Below are 11,431 nucleotides of genomic sequence, written 5' to 3' on the forward strand. Positions count from 1 at the left end.
GTGCTGGGATAACAGGCGTGAACCACCACGCCCGGCCAAGTCCGTTCTTATTCAAAATGACAGAGCCAACCTAAGCTACATTCACAGACAAGGAGGACCTTCCCTGTGCTCTTCAGCTCCTCTCAATCTGTTCATGCTTAGAGAGCCTTACTCCAGAGGTTAGTCAGGACTTTCTCAGCTTTAAGTGCCAGAAAACTAACTTAAACTAATTTAAGCCTACCCCTGCTCCCCACCCCCCGACCAAAAAAAAAAAAAAAAAAAAAGAAAAGCAGGAGAGGAATGTATTTGGCTCTCAGTATTAGAGCGCCTAAGCTTCAGGCAGGGCAGGGGTGATGGTCATCAGATTGTGCCCTTGTGCTCAGTGTCCTCCTGACTCGAAGGGCTCTGTTTGATTCTGTCTTGGCTTTATTCTCAGAAAGGTTCTTGTCACCTGGCAGTGAGATGTTCCCTGGCAGCTCCCTTTCCTGTCATTACTTTGACATAAACATGAGAAAGCAAGGCAACTAAGTTGTATTTACCAATCTGCTGGTAACAATAGTAACCTAACGTCCAGCTAAAGCTGATCTCATCACGATGGAAACTCTGGAGACACCCTCAGAGTCGCCCACCACAACAGTGTGACTACTTTTCTCCACACAAGTTCTTGTGGAAATGCTAGGCTCACCAACTTGCAACTCAAGTTCAGATAGCAAGCACCGAAACCTGTCTGTTCTTATTGGCAACAGTGGTGAAAATTACCTGTAGAATGCTTGGAAAATAATCGTGTTTCGGGACCTGTTCTTTGACACTGCCTGCCATTCCTTTCCTTCTCATACCTTTGCTTTGGTCCTGCTCTTCTGTCCTGCAAGGGGTCTAGTGCTGCTGGGCAGGCATTCCTGGAAGACCACCTCAGGGTGCAGGAGGCTGAGCCAGGTGGTGTGCAGGGCATTGTGTAGAGCACACACGTGAGCTCTTTCTTCAGCTGACCCCAGCATTCCTGCTGGGCTCGTGGTACTAACATAGCACTTAGTCTTTTCAATACTAAGAAATGGATCCCTACAATGATGATTGTGTTAGTCTGTTCTTGTGTTGCTATAAAGAAATACTTTAAGGCTGGGTGTGGTGGCTCACACCTGTAATCCCAGAACACTGGGAGGCTGAGGTGGGCGGATCACGAGGTCAGGAGTTTGAGACCAGCCTGGCCAACATGGTGAAACCCCATCTCTACTAAAAATAGAAAAATTAGCCAGGTGTGGTGGCGCATGCCTGTAATCCCAGCTACTCGGGAGGCTGAGGCAGGAGAATTGCTTGAACCCGGGAGGTGGAGGTTGCAGTGAGCCGAGATCGCGCCACTGCACTCCAGCCTGGGCAACAGAGCAAGACTCTATCTAAAAAAAAAAAAAGAAAAATACTTGAGGCTGAGCACGGTGGTTCACGCCTGTAATCCCAGCACTTTGGGAGGCTGAGGTGAGAGAATCACTTGAACCTGGGAGGTCAAGTCTATAGTGAGCTGTTATGGCACCTCTGCACTCCCGCCTGAGCAAGAGTGAGACCCTGTCTCAAAATTATAAATAAAATAAATAAAAAATAATAAAAAGAAATACCCAAGACTGGGTACTTTATAAAGAAAAGAGGTTTAACTGGCTCACGGTTCTGCAGGTTGTACACAAAGCATAGTGCCGGCATCATGTCACATGGCCAGAGTGAGAGCAAGAGAGAAAGCAGGGAAGTCCTAGACTTTTAAGTAACCAGATCTCTCATGAAGTAACGGGGTGAGAACTCACCACCAAGGGGATGGTGCTAAGTCATTAATGAAGGATCCACTTCCATGATCCAATCACCTCCCACCAGGCCCCACGCCCATCATTGGGAATCACATTTCAATATAAGATTTGGAGAGGGCAAACATCCGAACCATAAGAAAATCAGTAATAAAAACTAGGATGCCTTCACAAGCTCAGCTCAATTCAAGGATGAGACTTGGAAGTTCTTTTCTTCTAATATTTAATAGAAATGGAATCTCACTATGATGCCCAAGCTGGTCTCGAACTCCTGGGCTCAAGTGAACCTCTCACCTTGACCTCCCAAAGTGCTGGGATTACAGGCATGAACGACTGCACCTGGGCTCTTTTTTTTTTTTTTTTTTTTTTTTTTTTTTTTTTGAGATGGAGTCTTGCTCTGTTGCCCAGGCTGGAGTGCAGTGGCACGATCTTGGCTCACTGCAACCTCCACCTCCCAGGTTCAAGTGATCCTCCTGCCTCAGCCCCCCCAGTAGCTGGAATTACAGGCATGCGCCACCATGCCCAGCTAAGTTTTGTATTTTTAGTAGAGACGGGGTTTTACCATGTTGGCCAGGCTGGTCTCGAACTCCTGACCTCAGGTGATCCACCTGCCTCGGCCTCCCAAAGTTCTGGGATTACAGGCATGAGCCAAAGCGCCCGGCCTTTTTTCCTTTTTTTTTTTTAAAATACAGGTTCTCTGTCTGTCATCCAGGCGGGAGTATGGTGGTGCAATCACGGTTCACTGCAGCCTCAACCTCCTGGGCTCACACAATGATCCTCCTACCTCAGCCTCCTGGGTAGCTAGGACTACAGGCACATGCTAGCCTTCCTGGATATTTTTTTGTTTACTATTTTTTGTAGAGACTGAGGCGGGTGGTCTCACTATGTTGCCCAAGCTGGTCTTGAACTCCTGGACTCAAGTGATCCTTCCACCTCAGCCTCCCAAAGTGCTATGATTACAGGCATTTAGCCATTGAGCCTGGAAAAGTGTGAAAGTTCTTTATCCTCTATGTCTTCTGGCCCTCTGTGGCTACTTCTCTATCATCCCCTAAAATTTTTTGAGCCAAGGATGGGAAAAGAAGTGGAGAGGACCGGAGTCTGGCTCACCTCACACAACTGTGTTCCTGCAAGAACTCTAAGGAGATCCAAACTTTTTTTTTTTGGAGATGGAATCTCGTTCTGTTGCCCAGGCTGGAGTGCAGTGGCGCAATCTCGGCTCACTGCAATCTCTGCCTCCCGGGTTCACGCCATTCTCCTGCCTCAGCCTCCCGAGTAGCTGGGACTACAGGCGCCCGCCACCACGCCCGGCTAATTATTTGTATTTTTAGTAGAGACAGGGTTTCACCATGTTATCCAGGATGGTCTGGATCTCCTGACCTCGTGATCCGCTAGGTGATCCAAACTTCTAAATTTAAACCTGGTCAACATTATGACAACGTATTTGTCAAGGTAGAAGAATAGAAAATGTTAACAATGTGCTTGCTTAATGTATACATTTTAAATATCAAGTCTAGAGTTTCTTTCTTCGTCTGTGCCTTGGGTCTTGCAAATGTTAGAAGCAATTCTCCCTCTCTTTTTTTCCTCTTCTTGCCAACTCTGCTGAGGTATGGTCTTAGCATTCTCATTAAAAGAAGGGAACCCAAAGCACTTACCTTGCCCTTTCCTGTCTTGAATTTGTATCAGCTATGCCTTCTATATAGGAGAATCACCGACAGACTCAAACTCTAGTGAGCAGAGACAGCTTGGGAAAGAGTATGATGTGATCAATGTACTTAAGTCTCATTTGGCAAAAGTTGTTGGGTGTTAAAAGGAAGAAAACAAGCATGTCAGAATGGGTTAAGAATAGAAAGCTTCATCAGCAGCTGCAAGAATCCCAGGCATGATAAGCAGGGGTATGCAACGTGAGTGAGCACTCGCCTCATGGAAAAAACAGCTCACAGGAGGAGCTCACAGAACTTCCATTGCCTTTCACTGACAACTTGCATTCATTGTCACACGACCCACCTGGGAGGGGAGATTTATTATGGTTTCTTGAAGATGAGGAAACTGAGGCACAAATAACTCAAGTATTTACGGTATGTTAATGATATTGCAATTTTTTTTTTTTTTTTTTTGAGATGGAGTCTCTCTCTGTTGCCAGGTTGGACTGCAGTGGCGCCATCTCGGCTCACTGCAGCCTCTGCCTCTTGCGTTCAAGTGATTCTCCTGCCTCAGCCTCCTGAGTAGCTGGGACTACAGGCATGTGCCACCACGCCCAGCTAATTTTTGTATTTTTAGTAGAGATGGGGTTTCACCATGTTGGCCAGGCTGGCCTTGATCTCTTGACCTTGTGATCCTCCCGCCTCAGCCTCCCAAAGTGCTGGGATTACAGGCATGAGCCACTGTGCCTGGCCTCAATTTTTTTTTTGAGATAGGGTCTTGCTCTGTTGCCCAGGCTAGAGTGAGGTGGTGTAATCACAGCTCACTGCAGCCTCAACCTCCCAGGCTCAAGCCATCCCCCCACCTCAGTCTCCTAAGTAGCTGGCACCACAAGCACGTGCCACCGTGCCTGGCTAACTTTTAAATTATTTGTAGAGAGAGGGTCTTACTGTGTTGCTCAGGTCTCAAACTCCTGGGCTCAAGTGATCCTCCTGACTTGGCCCCACAAAGTGCTGGGATTAGAGGGGTGAGCCACCACACCCAGACATAGACCAATTTTTTTTTTTTTTTTTGAGATGGAGTCTCACTCTGTCGCCCAGGCTGGAATGAAGTGGCTCACTGCAACCTCCACCTCCCAGGTTCAAGTGATTCTCCTGCCTCAGCCTCCTGAGTAGCTGGGATTACAGGCGTGTACTACCACGCCCGGCTAATTTTTTTTTATTTGAGACAGAGTCTCACCCTGTTGCCCAGACTGGAGTGCAATGGTGTGATCTTGGCTCACTGCAACCTTCACCTCCTAGATTCAAGCAATTCTCCTGCCTTAGCCTCCCAAGTAGCTGGGATTACAGGAGCGTGCCACCACACCCGGCTAAGTTTTTGTATCTTTAGTAGAGACAGGGTTTCACCATGTTGGCCAGGCTGGTCTCGAACTCCTGACCTCAGAAGATCCACCCGCCCTGGCTTCCCAAAGTGGTGGGATTACAGGCGTGAGCCACCGCACCCGGCCAGCTCAATTTTTTTTTTAAGTCAAGTATCTTGCCCAAGGTCACAAAATAAGACGACTAAATCATAATGTTTGACCAGGACCAGTTACAGAATTTACAGGGCCCATTTATAGAATTTCCATTCACAAAGGAAAATGTGGGACCCCTTGTTCAATTACTACGAGGAATTTGAAGACAGTGACAGCGGAGATGGGAACTCTGTCCCTGCATATGTCGCTTGCCCAGGAAGCCAGCCCTTTACATGGTACAGGTAAAGCCAGGCATGGACCTCAGGTCTCGTGATTCCCAATCAGGTGTGTGAATGTCTCAAGCAGACAAGTGGTTCTCAAACACAGGGGCACCAATGCCTGGGGTTCCTCTGTTATATTTCTCTATTGGTTAGACTTTTTGGGGTTGCTTTACTTTACTGTCATCACTCAAGTTTAAGAAACACTGGGGCATCTCTCTTCCTATCAAAGGTCAGTCCCTCCACACAGCGACAGAACCATGTTTTGTGGGGTCCTGAAACCTACGTAACTCGAGGGGCCTCTTTAAGAAAAAGAATATAAAATTATGGCTGGGCTCAGTGGCTCACGCCAATCCCAACTCTTTGGGAGGCCGAGGTGGGCGGATCACGAGGTCAGGAGATCGAGACCATCCTGGCTAACACAGTGAAACCCCGTCTCTACTAAAAATACAAAAAATTAGCCGGGCGTGGTGGTGGGCACCTGTAGTCCCAGCTAGTCAGGAGGCTGAGGCAGGAGAATGGCGTGAACCCGGGAGGCGGAGCTTGCAGTGAGTGAGCTGAGATTGCGCCACTGCACTCCAGCCTGGGCGACAGAGCGAGACTCCATCTCAAAAAAAAAAAAAAAAGAAAAAGAAAAAGAATATAAAATTATAAATAAAATGTAAGTGTTGACAGGCCCATGCAAGTGAGGAGCCCTAAGTCTTTGGCTTCATTGACTTTGTGATAAATCTTTCTCTTCCTGCACCCATGTCCCTGATGTCATCTCCTGTCACCTTCTCCAGGACTTGGCTTCTTTGATTATCCCTTCCCTTTCCTGTGTCTTTAACTTCACTCCATCTACCACTATTTACATGCTTTTGTCCTCTTTGACTTCTCATCTCTCTCCAGGAGCCTTCCTTGTCTCTGATCTCTTCAGAGGCAACCTTCTCGGGAGAGTTAAGTCTTCACACACTACTCTTTCGCCTTCCATTCCCCTTCCTCCTGTTCCTGCCGTGACTGAAGTGCGAGTCAGTCACTCTGCTCGCGGAGTTCAATTAACGAGAGTGAGGTCTGGTGGAAAGAAAGTGATTTATTTCCAAAGCTGGCTTAGGGGAAGAGGCACAGGCATCCTGCCTTTAAACGTGCACTTCTCTTTTGGAGCAGAAAGCAGGCACTTTTAAAAGTCAGGGGAGAGAGCAAGCAAGGCAGGGCCTTATCTACTGGGCAGCCGAGCTGGTGACTGCTGGCATCTTACTAGGCTGAAAACTCTCCAAGTGGGAGAGAGCAAGCAAGGCAGGGCCTTATCTACTGGGCAGCCGAGCTGGTGACTGCTGGCATCTTACTAGGCTGAAAACTCTCCAAGTGGGAGAGAGCAGCGGGCGTGCTTTTTGACTGCTATCTCTCTAGCAGCCTCCTGGAGGGTGAGAGTTCCATTGTGGGCATACTTCGGTCGGCAAATGGACTGTTAACTCTCGAGGAGAGTTCAGTCTGGAAGCACAGTTAGAAGAACTTGCCCTGTAGGGAGTGTCTGGTGAAGGGGAAGTAAAAGGCTACATTTGCATTTCTTTTTTTTTTTTTTTTTTTGAGACAGAGTCTTGCTGTCGCCCAGGCTGGAATGCAGTGGTGCCATCTCGGCTCACTCTTAAGTTCCGCCTCCCGGGTTCACGCCATTCTCCTGCCTCAGCCTCTTGAGTAGCTGGGACTACAGGCTCCTGCCACCGCGCCCAGCTAATTTTTTTTTTTTTTTTTTTTGTATTTTTAGTAGAGACGGGGTTTCACCGTGGAATCGATCTCCTGCCATCGTGATCCGCCCACCTCGGCCTCCCAAAGTGCTGGGATTACAGGCCTGAGCCATATATTTGCATTTCTAAAAGGCTAAGTAGGAAATGAGGAACCAAGGAAGTGAGAAAAGAAGAGAGAGATAAAAAAAATAATTAAAATATCTCTTAGAAAAAACTGTGAATACTCGGTTACACTACCTTGCTTCTGTTCCCATCCCTTCACTGAAAAATGGATTTTGTCATGTTTCTCAACAATATATAGCTTGCTTGTTGCTTGAACCTATGAATCTCCACTCATTTCTACTACTGGACCTCTCAGCAACATTCGCCATAGCTGGGAACTCTCTTTTTCTTCAAGCTCCTTTCTCGGCTTCGATGACCCCACAACCTCCTTGTTTTACTCTTTAGGTCTCTGGTTGTTCCCTTTGTTCTCTTTTGCAGGGCCCTTGTGTTCTACACAAACTCTAATAGTGTGATAGATGAAGTAACTAAGCTATACAGGACTCAGTCCTAGTGTATTAGTCCGTTTTCAGCCTGAGACTGGGTAATCTATAAACAAAAGAGGTTGAATTGACTCACAGTTCTGCATGGCTGGGGAGGCCTCAGGAAACTTACAATCATGGTGGAGGGCAAAGGGGAAGGAGAGACCTCTTCACAGGGCGGCAGGAAAGAGAGAGAGAGAGAGCACAGGGAAAACTGCCCCTTCTAAAACCATCAGATCTCCTGAGAACTCACACGCTATCACAAAACAGCTTGGGGAAACGGTCCCGACGACCCAATCACCTCCCACCAGGTCCCTTCCTCCACACGTGGGGATTACAATTTGAGATTAGATTTGGGTGGGGACACAGAGCCAAACCATATCACCTAGAGCCCTGATCCCTTTTTTTTTTTTGAGATGGAGTCCGGCTCTATCACCCAGGCTGGAGTGCAGTGGGGCGATCTCTGCTCACTGAAACCTCCACCTCCCAGGTTGAAGCGATTCTCCAGCCTCAGCCTCCCAAGTAGCTGGGACTATAGGTGTGCGCCACTGCGTATGGCTAATTTTTTTTTTTTTTTTTTTTTTTTTTGGTATTTTTAGTAGAGATGGGGTTTCACCATGTTGGTCAGGCTGGTCTTGAACTCCTGACCTCAGGTGATCCACCTGCCTCGGCCTCCCAAAGTGCTGGGATTACAGATGTGAGCCACTGGGCTGGGCCATAGCCCCTATCTCTTCTCTATTTATACACTCTTCCTAACCACTGAGATGGTGATATTTGCATCAAGAACTTAAGGAGGTGAGAATATGTGGCCATCTGAGGTAAGAGCATTCCAGGCATGAAGGAGACAGCAAGGAGGCCAGTGTGGTGGAGTGAGTCAATGACAGGGAAAGAAGCTGGAGATGAGGTCACAGGTAGTGAGAATGGTGGACAGATCATGTGAAGCCTAAGTCGGCCATTGTAATGCCTTTGCCTTTGGTTTTTCCTCTGAGCGAGGTGAGACGCCAGTGCCAGGCTACGAGCAGAGGCTGCCATGGTTCTAGCTTACATCTTAGTAGGATCACTCTTATGTGCTAAATGTGAACGAATGGGTGAACGAACAGAGGAGTGGATGGAAGAGCATGGAAACAAGAAAGAAAATAGAGGGCCAGGCGCAGTGGCTCACGCCTGTGATCCCAGCACTTTGGGAAGCCAAGGCGGGTGGATCACCTGAGGTCGGGAGTTCGAGACCAGCCTGGCCAACATGGAGAAACCCCATCTCTACTAAAAGTACAAAATCAGCCGGTCGTGGTGGCGCACGCCTGTAATCCCAGCTACTTGGGAGGCTGAGGCAGGAGAATTGCTTGAACCCGGGAGGCAGAGGTTGCAGTGAACCGAGATTGTGCCATTGCACTCCTGCCTGGGCAACAAGAGCGAAATTCTGTCTCAAAACAAAAACAAAAACAAAAATAAAAACAAAAGTTATCCGGGCATGGCGGCATGTGCCTGTAATCCCACGTACTGGGGAGGCTGAGGCAGGAGAACGGCTTGAACCCGGGAGGCGGAAGTTGCAGTGAGCTGAGATCGCACCACTGAACTCCAGCCTGTGACAGAGCGAGACTCCTCAAAAAAAAAAAAAAAAAAAAGGAAGGAAGGAAGGAAGGAAAGAGAGAGAGAGAAAGAAAGAAGGAAAGAAAGAAGGAAAGAAGGAGATAAAGAGAAAGAGAGAAATAGAGAAAAGAAAGAAAGAAAGAAAGAAAATAGGAAGACTCATGGAGAAGTATAACTCCAGGGTCTCTTCGTCACCACATTACAGACATGAAGACCATCTAAGGTGCCAGCATTGCTTGCTGCAGCTGTCTCCTCAGGCTTGCAGGAGGGGCAGGGAAGACACTTGAGCTCAGGAGAGAAAAGAAGCAGCTGGCTGCTGGTGAGATGGGAGGAAGACCTGAGGCAGCTTCATTGTCACTAGAAACCTGACCCTTTTGGGTTTAGCCAGACAATGACCGCCTTGGCTGGGGAATGTTAGGGAAACCTGCCTAGTTTTCAGTCTGCCTCTCAGCCTAGACAACCTCTACAAGAGGAGTGTAGCTCTTGAATTGGCAGAAATGAGACACAGCAGAGGGGAGAACTAACATTTCTCCTTAGTACACCATGCAGACTGTCAAAATGAGTTGCCGAATCTATTTTATTCTAACCGTGAGAAAGTAAGGCATCCATAAACAGAGGAGAAGTTATAATTGTGGGGTTTAGAATTTAAGGAGCTCCAAAATGGCTCCTCTAGATAAATTTATCTCTGCTAATCATTGTTTACCTTTGCTGTGTTCTTTTATTTTTTATTTTTTTAAGAATGAAATTAAATTTTTCCTTTTCCTAAAAATAGTACATGTACATGGTTAAAAATTCCAGCAGTACAAAGGATATACAATGCTAAGTAAGTCTTTCAACAACATAATGTAAAGTCTTCCTAAATTCATCTGTGTCTTTAACCCTATTCCAGTAAAAATGCTATCAGAATATTTTAGGATTACACAAGGCAATGCTAAAGTAAACTGGGAAAAGTAAATGTGCAAAAACATGATGAAAATTCTGAAACAGAAAATAACAGAGGAAGATTTACCCTAGAAGGTGAAAATATAAAAGTATATAATTAAAAGCTTGGTAGTGGCACAGGCATAGACAGATTAATGGTACAAAGCAGTATGTAGAAATAGCCCAAATATACCTGGAAATGGAGTATAAGACAAAGGTAGAATTTTAAGATTTGAGGGAAAAGATTACTAAGAAATGGAGTTGAATCATTTACCTTAGTAACTAGAAAAAAATAAAATTGGATCCCTATCTCATTTCTTATACCAAACAAAGTTCAGATGAATCATATATTTAACATTTAAAAATAAAACCATAAAAGTACTGAAATAAAACATGGGAGAAATAAAAAAAATAATTCTGGGTGATGTTATAAACTGAATTGGGTTCCCCAAATTCATGTTTGAAGCTCTAACCCCCAGTATCTCAGAATGTGACTGTATTTAGAGATAGGGTCTTCAAGAAGGTAATTAAGTTAAAATGAAGTCGTTAGGGTGGACCCTAATCCAGTACGACTGGTGTCCTTGTAAGAAGAGATCAGGACCCAGGCAAGCAGAGAGACAAGGCTGTGTGAAGACACGTGCAGAAGGTACCTGGCAAGTCCCGGACAGAGGTCTCAGAAGAAACCAACCCTGCCTACACCTTGATCTTGGACTTTTAGTCTCCAGAACTGTGAGGAAATAAATCTCTGTGTTGTTTAAGCCACTCAGCCTGGGTTACTTTATTATGGAAGCCCTAGCAAACCAATATGGGGATTAAATCTTTCTAAGCAAGAGACAAGGTTCAGAAGCAGTGAAAGAAAAGATTGATAAATTTAACTGCATAAAAATGGAAAATTTCTGCATAAAAACAAAAACGAACTGCAACAACAATAAAACGCTCCCCCCATCAATTAAAACATAATAATAAATTGGGAAAACCTAATGACCCTCAAAGAGCTAATTTCCTTAGATTGCCAGATTCATTCATCCTCTCTCTCTCTCTTTCTTCCTTTCAAAGCTGGAATTCCAAATTTTTATACGATATCTCCTGAAGGTTTCATGTTGAAAACTAATTTGATTTTTAAACACACTGTACAAGCCAACACAGTCTGGGGCTCCTGGTTTGGGATCTCTGGTCTAGACCACCACCACAGGGGGCCTTCCCTTCAGCAGATCAGTCCAAAATAGCCTATGAGTCCTTTTTAAGATCTCACTGCCACTGAGTGATGCAGAATGAAGATTTCATTTTAGTCATCCAGAATTACACACACACATTCACACACACACAGGCATGCCCGATTATTCTCTCTCACATACAGTATAATTTGGAGCTGTATTATGGAAGGAAACCATTTCCCTATATGCAACATAATATGTGTTGATCCTTCCCCTGCCCAAATGGGAACAGTGCTTTAGGTTTTTTTGTGTAGGCCTATGTGAGTCGCTTCCTTTCTCCTTGCCTTATATGGTAGCACCAGGCCCAGAGGCCTACCTGCAGAACCAGGAGCCTTCCC

General features: G+C 46.0%; 1 long non-coding RNA gene across 1 annotated transcript in view; it reads right to left on the reverse strand.

Moving 5' to 3' along the window:
* The window catches only part of LOC134728464 (uncharacterized), a 51,265-nt gene extending 40,693 nt beyond the window's left edge, over positions 1 to 10,572 (reverse strand). Inside the window, exon 1 of the long non-coding RNA XR_010108880.1 lies at positions 3,413 to 10,572. This is a non-coding gene — a long non-coding RNA (uncharacterized LOC134728464). The remainder of the gene's footprint in view (positions 1 to 3,412) is intronic.
* Positions 10,573 to 11,431: the final 859 nt, after the last annotated feature.

Source organism: Pan paniscus, chromosome 10 (assembly GCF_029289425.2).
Source record: "Pan paniscus chromosome 10, NHGRI_mPanPan1-v2.0_pri, whole genome shotgun sequence".
NCBI lineage: Eukaryota > Metazoa > Chordata > Mammalia > Primates > Hominidae > Pan > Pan paniscus.